This window comes from Eucalyptus grandis, chromosome 1 (genome assembly GCF_016545825.1).
Source record: "Eucalyptus grandis isolate ANBG69807.140 chromosome 1, ASM1654582v1, whole genome shotgun sequence".
Classification (NCBI taxonomy): domain Eukaryota; kingdom Viridiplantae; phylum Streptophyta; class Magnoliopsida; order Myrtales; family Myrtaceae; genus Eucalyptus; species Eucalyptus grandis.
In genome coordinates, this window is record NC_052612.1 from 26,767,669 (window position 1) to 26,777,009 (window position 9,341).

Sequence of the window (9,341 nt, forward strand, 5' to 3'; positions counted from 1 at the left end):
GCAATTGAATAGACTCAGAGAAATTTCGGGTAATTTTTTAATACAGAGTACCTCTAAATTAGGAAAAGAAATTTGAGAGTGTCCTACTATTAAAAATAAGTTTATGAAGTGGGCTCACTTGGTGGGAAAACTCAAATCATACCTACCTTAAATAAGAAATCTCAGCATTCTTGGCCTCGACATACTAATAGAGGAAATGGAAGCAGATAAGGTTTATGATAAGTACAAGGGTTGGGGAGATTAAGTTTGTTCAAGCAAATATCATATATTGTGTTTGTTGCACCAGAATGAAGAATATCATTTAATTGGAGCGTATGATAATTAGGTTAGAAACTATCCAAATAAGAACATCTAGATTCTACTTGTCGGTGCTCCTTAAAAAAACCAATGTTTGTTGAAAATGCTGTTTCTCCTTGATCATAAGAGACAATCAATAACGTGATTTTTGTTAGTGGGTCCAACAGGAGAGAGGAAGATCATAATTCTTTAAACAAAACCAATATTTTAATTGAAATTCAAGAGAGCAATTGAGATCTTAAATTGCCCAAAAGAGAAAGTAATTAGGAGCTGCCGCTTTTACTATTAATGACCCTTGCTAGAGAGTAACCATTTTCTTTTAATTTGTGAAGTACTCTTTTTTTTGGACTGTTGAGATGATTATTAGAGTTCCATACAAAAGAAGTTCATCCACTATACAATTACATCTAAGCCAATCGATCAATCATCAAACTTTTAAATATATTTGATCTCACATGATTCATATGGTTTATATTTCCGATTGTCGAATTAGCAAAGAAGCCTCACATGACCTCAAATGGCATGGCACCGCAGAAAATAGTGGGATATTAAGAGTAAGTTTGATATGCTTAATGAACAATAGATATTGGTCGAATTCTCTAAATGGATTGGGTCCGTATTACAGAAAGCATAGACTCTGAATCAGTATTTTGTTATTGTGATTTGGCTAGTGTTTTGAGGGAAGCTTCTAAAGTAGCCTAAATATCTCACCTGAAGATATGGCAATGATATCTTTATTAAGAAAAAGGAAATAAATTAGCACGCAACACCAAATATACTTGGCGTGGGCTTCACCGGCCAAGAAGTAGTGAACTGGCAATCGGTGCGCCAACAAAAGCGCACCCGCCCCCCCCCAAAAAAGAAAAAAATTGCTGACGTCATCGTATACGATTCCCTTCGTGTCTGAGACATTATTCTCGTGTACGATTTCCATAAAGATATGTGAAAATATAAATTGTTGGTTAGTCTAGGATAGAGAAAATTAAAAGATAATTAGAAAAATTGTATTTTTCTTGTCGGTAGGCAAGGAATTTCTCCTGACTGCCGTGAGAAACCAAGTTGTTATTTCACCGTTGTATGTGGAAAAAAGAAATATCAGTGTTCATTTTTTTTTTTTTTTTTTCCTACTCTATTCCTATTTGCCAGCCGATAATTTGGCCCCCTGCCTCGCGGGGCAAGTCGCAACCCACTCTCAAACTTACGCGTCCCTACTCCCTATCCTCCCCGAGAAGGTGGGGATTTGAACCCTCACCTGGAGAACCCCGGTGGTTAAGTGTTCATTTGCCAGCCGATAAATTGGACAAAAATGCTACTTCTGGAAAGAACACAGGAAATTAGTAGTTTAGAAAAATTCTATAAGATGGTTGAAAAATCAGGAAATAGATGGAGATCTCGCCCATAAGGGTGTAGAAGGGATGGATGAAGCGGAAAAGTGCACTCGGGGTTTTGTGCTACCGTTGGATGGCATCTAAGCTCAAGGGCAAATTACATAGAATAGTAATAGGCACGAAACAATTGTAGTAGATACGAAAATATTTTGTTGAATGCATGGGCACATGATTAGGGATAAGATTAAAAACGAAAGTATCAGAGAATATGTAGGTGTTACTCCAACTAAGAATAAGATGGGCAAATGTTGTATGAGATTGTTTGAATGGTTGAATGAAGGCCTTCTCAAATGTTTCGGCAAGGCGACGTGAACGGAAATTGGACACATTAGTTAAAATGGATCAAAGAAGGCCTAGAAGGATGTGGAAGGATGCCAACTATCTAGAACTCACAGAAAAAAAAAATCTTATAAAGGGTTGAGTCCAATGGCATAATATTATCCATAAGTCAAGCTGATTTAGTGCGATTTATTGTCGCTGTTATTATTGTCGTTGCCGTTGTCGCTGCAATTAATTCTGAAAAGATTTTTTGTCCTCAAAGTAGGGGCTGAGCGGTGTTTTAGACCTAATTTTGCATCCTAACTAAACGCAATCGCTTCCTTGATTTGACCGGATGCAAGCAAATCCACCAAGAGCCTTTGACATTTTCACATCATTGACACAACCACTTCTTTGCATTCTCACCTGTAGGCTAAGAAGCATTGACACTCTCTGAAAGTCTTCGTATTATGTCCGACACTTCGATATGTGTCCGACATGCTCCGACATGCTCCGACATATTCCGACACGCAGTCAACGAGTGTTGGGAAATCCGACACGTGGTCAACTCTTCTCGACGTGCTCTGACACGCGAGTCCGAAATTTCGACACGCGATTCCGACACGCATAGGGTCAATTTTAAAATCTTCAATACTTGACGGGTCAAAATATAAATATATGAAAAAATAATGAAAATAACAAAAATAAAGGGGAAAGAAGAAAATTCTCACTCTCAAGTTTCTCACTTATAAATTTTGACATTCCCATGGGTGATGATGGAACGCTCCTCTTCTCATTGGTGTCGCTTCGCTGCCCTCGCAAACTTAAAGTTGTGACTTTTATTTTTATTTTGCTTCTTTCCGCCTCTCGCAGCGTCGCTGTGAGTTCACCTTTGAGTTTATGTTATTAGCTTGTGAGTTATCTCTTACATTTTCCATAGCGAATTTAGTTATTTCCTTTTCTTTTGGTCATACTTTGAGAGTTTTTGTCCTAAATTTTCATTTTTCTCAAATCTTGTTTTGCAGAGGAGCTCTAAGCTAGTCTATATCATGAATTCCGAACTCTGTCTGGGTCTATAAGAAATCTTACTAACTTTTGACAAGTGTAAGAAAACATGAAATGTTCCTTCAAATTTACTCTTTTGTGTTTGCAATTTTTGAATTTCTTATTCAACCTCTGTCAAATTAAAACAATGAATGATATTAACAAATGTTGAATTAATATTTTTAGTATAAATTAATTCTATGCTCTTTTTATTATTTATTTTTGTATTTATATATAAAAATATATATTTAATATTTAACGTGTCGAAACGTGTCGGAATTCTCTATTTTTTGAGATATAACGCGTCGGAATGTGTCGAAATTTTATATTTTTTGAGAAATAACGTGTTGATGTGTCGTGTCGTGTCGCGTGTTACGTGTCCGTGTCAATACTACATAGTCTGCAGGTTTCCATGTCAAAACGTAATTTGACTTAGAACATCGAAATTGAAATTCTCCTTTCCCTTTTTTGGAGAAGTTTTTTTTTTTTCGAGACTCAATATTATGAAAAACCCTAATTTAGTATATGTGTGACAAATTTAAGTTAATTTTTTTTATATTTGTGATAAATTTATTCCTCTTAATTTCTGTTAAATTGGATTAATACTTAAAAAATTCACAAATTGTTACAACGGTAACAAATAGAGGATAAAACTTCAAAGAGAAAGTAATTTGGAGCAACTTCTACTATTAATCGTCCTTGCTAGAGGGTAACCTTTTCTTTTAATTTGTAAAGTACTCTTCTTTTGGGAGATAATTATTAGAAAGAAGTTCGTCCATTGTACAATTGCAATAGAGCCAATTGATTGATTGTCAAACTTTTACTTGTATTTGATCTCACACGATCCATAACATAGAGAGAGAAGATAGTTGAACAAAATCCATATTTTAATTGAATTCAAAGAGAGCAATTAAGATCTTCAATTGCCCAAAAAAGAAAGTAATTAGGAGCCGCTGCATCTACAATCAATCAATGATCCTTTCTAGAGAGTGGCCTTTTCTTTTCAATTTGTGAATTACTCTTCTTTTTGGACCAGTGAGATAGCTATTAGAGTTTCGTACGAAAGAAGTCCATTCACTATACAATTGCATCCAAGCTAATCAATCAAAATTGATCATCAAATTTTTATATGTATTTGATCTCGCACGATCCATATGATTTATATTTCTGACCATCGAATCGGCAAAGGAGCCTCGCATGACCTCAAATTGGCATGCCACGTGTTGCAGAGATCGTGGGACATTAAAAGTAAGTTCAAGACACTCAACGATTGATGACGGTGGCGAACTCTTTATATGTTTTGGGTCCAATTCTGTAGGGAGCACAGCTTCTGAATCAGTGCCTTGTGATTGTGATTTGGCCAGCGTTTTGAGGGAATTAGATTAGATTATTCTAAAGTTGCCCAAATATCCAGTACGAAGATATAATGATCTCTTTCTTAAGAAAAAGGAAATAATTTAGTGCGCAACACCAGATATCCTTAACTTGGCGTGGGCTCCACCGGCCAACAAGTAGTAAACTAGCATTGGGTGTAAAAGGCCCCACCCCCACCCCCTTTTAAAAAAAAAAAAAAAATTGCTGATGTCATCGTATAAGATTTCCTTCTTGTCTGAGGATATGTGAAAATATAAATCGTTTTTTTTTTGGTGAAAAAAGGTTGTTAATGAGAAGGGCTCAGACAAGATAAATCGTTGGTTAGTACTGGATAGAGAAAATTAAAAGATAATTAGAAACATCGTACTTTTTTCTTTCGTCGGTCGGCCAAGAATTTCTTCTAATTGTCGTGAGCACCAAGTTATTATTTCACCGTTGTATGTTAAAAAAAAAAAATTAGTGTTCATATTTGTCAACCGATAATTTAGAAAAAACAAAGTTGACTTCCTGAGTGAATACGGGAAATTAATGATATAGAAATTTTCTATAAGATGGTTGAAAAATCAGGAAATAGATGGGTATCTCACCCATAGGCGGGATAGGTGAAGCAGAGAAGTGCCCTAGGGTTTTTGTGCGATTGTTGGATGGCATCTAAGCTCGAGGGCAAATTACATAGGACAGTAGCAAGCATGAAGATATGAAAATGTTTTGTTGAATGTGTGGGTGCGCAACTAGGGATAAGATCAAAAACGAAAGTATCAAGGAAAATGCAGGTATTATTTTGATAAATGATAAGATGAGTGAAGACCGTCTGAAATGGTTTGAGCAGGTTGAATGAGGGCCTTCTCAAATCTCTCAACGAGGCGATATAGACAGAAATTGGACACATCAATTGAAAAGGATCGAGGAGGGCTTAGAAGGATGTGGAAGAAAACCAACCATCTAGAACTCATGCAAAAAAAAAAAAAATAAAAATCTAATGAAGGATCAAATCCAATGGCTTAATATTACTCATAAGTCAAGCCTATTTAGTGCAATGAGCCTTGTTGTCATCGTCGTCGTCGTCATTGCCGCTGCCACCACAATTAATTCTGAAAAGATTTTTTATCCTTGAAGAAGAGGCTGAGCAGTGTTTTAGACCTAATTTTGCATGAGCGGTGTTTTATACCTAATTTTGCACTCTAACTAAATGTAGCCGTGTCCTTATTTCATCCAAATGCAAGCAAATCCACCAAGAGCCTATGACATTTTCACATCATCGACCCAACCACTTCTTTGCATTCTCAGTTGCATGTTTCCATGTCATAACGTACTTTGACTTAGAACGTCGAAATTGAAATTCTCTTGTCACTTTTTTGGAAAAGATTTTATTCAAAAGAAAATATCATAAAAAACTCTAAATTAATTAGTATATAAACCCCAAGTGTCGATAGCAAGCGAAACCACCACCCCGGCGACACAAGCCTCCGCTGCTTTGCAGGAGCCGAACCTTAGCCTCCACCTGGGAGAGCAAAGGATCTACCATCCATGCCGCAACGGCTAGGTGGTTTTAAATTAGTATATTCGTAACAAACTTATGGCAAATTAATTTTTTGACTATCAAAAATTATAAATTGATACATTTATGATAAATTTTGTTCATATTATTTTTCATTAAATTATATTAATATTACGAAAATTCATAAACCGATACATATATGGCAAACAAAGGATAAAACCCGAAATCGGTATACTAGTTAATTATTACGTGTTATTTAACTCAGTAATTCGAGATGTATCGGTTCATAAATTTCTATGGTATTAATTCTTTTTTTCCAGCAGTAATGCTACTCAAAACACATCACTTAATGAACGAATTGCGGTGTACGTTAACTCGAGTCAAATGCTTTGACCACCTTTAAGATGATGGGGGTCTAATTGCCCCTCTTTGCCCCACCACCACTGGTCTAACTGGAAATTGCAAATCCCCAACACGACTTAGGCCAAAGCATTCGAGCAATTTCTCAAAGGAGAGAGAAGGATTTTTAGCAATGAAACCCACTAATGCCCATTTTACTCAACCCCCACGCTGACCCCCTAAAGCTCCGACAACATTATCAGCCACATAAAGCCAACGGCAAGAAACCAAAAGCCACCGATAGCATCCGATGAAACGCAAATCCCGACACGGATCCGCTTTCTCTCTCTCTACTCGGGTCTTATTTAACTAGTGCTCCGGACGGCATTTGGGACGGTAAATCACGCTCGACAAGTAACGTTTTGATTTTTGGTGTATGCTAATTACGTATGAAACGAGAAAGACGACGCATTATGCACTGCATCTTTTTCATTGTTCGAATGCTCGAGCTTTGATTAGAGGTGACCGTTTTATTCGAGCCATTTTGGTGTTCAAATTTAGTGGTGGCTAGGGTATGTGAAACTAATTGCTTGAACTAGAAATTGCTCAGATCAGAGGAAAAAGGAAGAGGAAAAAAAAAAAAAAAGATTAAAAAAAAATTAAAAATTATAAAAATTATTCATGTTAGCGCGGATAAGCCAAATTTAGTTGGATAAACTGAATTGTCACAAGTGCAAAAACACATGACTTTTTTGGTAAATTCCTTGATTTAAATTAAGGCAAATTGGTGTTAATAGGGACTTGATGCAATTTTTTTTGTTCTTTCACTTGAGCTTCTTTTTTGGGTCACAATGTTGCCGAAGAATGAACAGTAAGACTGTCTTGTTTTGGGAGGAGATGGGTTGAAATTAGGGCAATTTGGTGACAATTGGGACTCGATTAAGAAAGTGTGAAATTTCAATTTGTGGTTTGCATATCTATCTAATTAGGGCCTCATTTGCGAAATCTTCTACACTGAACATTTATATATTGCCTTCGATCACACTAGCAATGAATATTTTAGCACGGTGCATAACCTTTAAAGAGTCATTTGCACGACAAACAAAGCAAAAAAAAAAAACCAACAACAAAAGATGATTAATTTTAACAAGTGCTCATGTTCCTTTTCTTGCCCTTGAATTTTGATAGTTGAGGTATCACAACAATTATTCATATTTATGAGAAAAAGAATGAGATATTAATGGAACTGAGTGTCAAGAAGGAGATATTCATGACTCGAGAGGATTATGATTTTTTGGGCATATAAATTTAACAAGTGCTCATTTTACTTTTTCTTTTTGTATGATTTTACTTACTACACCAGCCGTTGTAGCATTATAAATTGTATTGTTGCTCTTGCTCCCATTGAGATAAATCTGACCCCTTCCTCTGTTCTGCCTACATATATGGGATATTTTAAGAAGTGAACATCTTTATTAGTAGCGGGGTCCGGGGAAAGAATATGAAAGATGACTTCACTATATTTCTGATATCGGAACATAATTTATTTTTCCTCGCATGTGAAGGACGCAATTGAATAGACTTAGAGAAATTTCGGGTAATTTTTTAATACGGAGTACCTCTAAATTAGGAAAAGAAGTTTGAGAGTGTTCTACTATTGAAAATAAGTTAAAGAAGTGGGCTCACTTGGTGGGAAGACTCAAATCATACCTACCTTAAATAAGAAATCTCAGCATTCTTGGCCTCGACATACTAATAGAGGAAATGAAAGCAGATAAGGTTTATGATAAGTACACGGGTTGGAAAGATTAAGTTTGTTCAAGCAAATATCATATTGTGTTTGTTGCACCAGAATGAAGAATATCATATAATTGGAGCTTATGATAATTAAGTTAGAAACTATCCAAATAAGAACATCTAGATTCTACTTGCCAGTGCTCCTTAAAAAAACCAATGTTTGTTGAAAATGCTGTTTCTCCTTGATCATAAGAGACAATCAATAACGTGATTTTTGTCGGTGGGTCCAACAGGAGAGAGGGAAGATCGTGATTCTTTAAACAAAACAATTGAAATTCAAAAGAGCAATTGAGATCTTAAATTGTCCAAAAGAGAAAGTAATTAGGAGCTGCCGCTTTTACTATTAAGGACCCTTGTTAGAGAGTAACCTTTTCTTTTAATTTGTGAAGTACTCTTCTTTTTTTTTTGGACCGGTGAGTTGATTATTAGAGTTTCATACAAAAAAAGTTCGTCCTTTATATTTCCGATCGTCGAATTAGCAAAGAAGCCTCGCATGGCCTCAAATTGACATGGCACGTATCACAGAAAATCATGAGATATTAAGAGTAAGTTTGAGACGTTTAATTGTGATTTGACTAGCTTTTTGAGGGAAGCAAATTCGATTATTCTAGAGTCACTTAAATATCCATCGTGAAGATATGACAATGATGTCTTTCTCGAGAAAAAGGAAATAAATTAGTACGCAACGCCAAATATACTTAACTTGGCGTGGGCTCCACCGGCCAACAAGTTGTAAACTAGCAATCGGTGCAAAGCGCCAACCCCCTCGCCCGGGGGAAAATGCTGAGGTCATCATACACGATTCCCTTCGTGTCCGAGACATTATTCTCGCGTACGATTTCCATAAAGATATGTGAAAATATAAATTGTTGGTTAGTCTAGGATGGAGAAAATTGAAAGATAATTAGAAACATTGTATTTTTCTTGTCGGCAGGCCAGGAATTTCTCCTCACTGCCGTGAGTAACCAGGTTGTTATTTCACCGTTGTATGTAAAAAAAAATAAAAAATCAATCAGTGTTCATATTTGCCAGCCAATAATTTGGACAAAAAAGTTACTTCTCGAGCGAACACGGGGAATTAATGGTTTAGAAAAATTCTATAAGATGGTTGAAAAATCAGGAAATTGATGGAGATCTCACCCATAGGGTGTAGAAGCGGAAAAGTGCACTCGGGGTTTTGTGCTACCGTTGGATGGCACCTAAGCTCAAGGGCAAATTACATAGAATGGCAATAAGCAAGAAACAATTGTTGTAGATACAAAAATGTTTTGTTGAATGTACAGGCACTTGGCTAGGGATAAGATTAAAAACGAAAGTATTAGGGAATATGTAGGTGTTACTCCAAT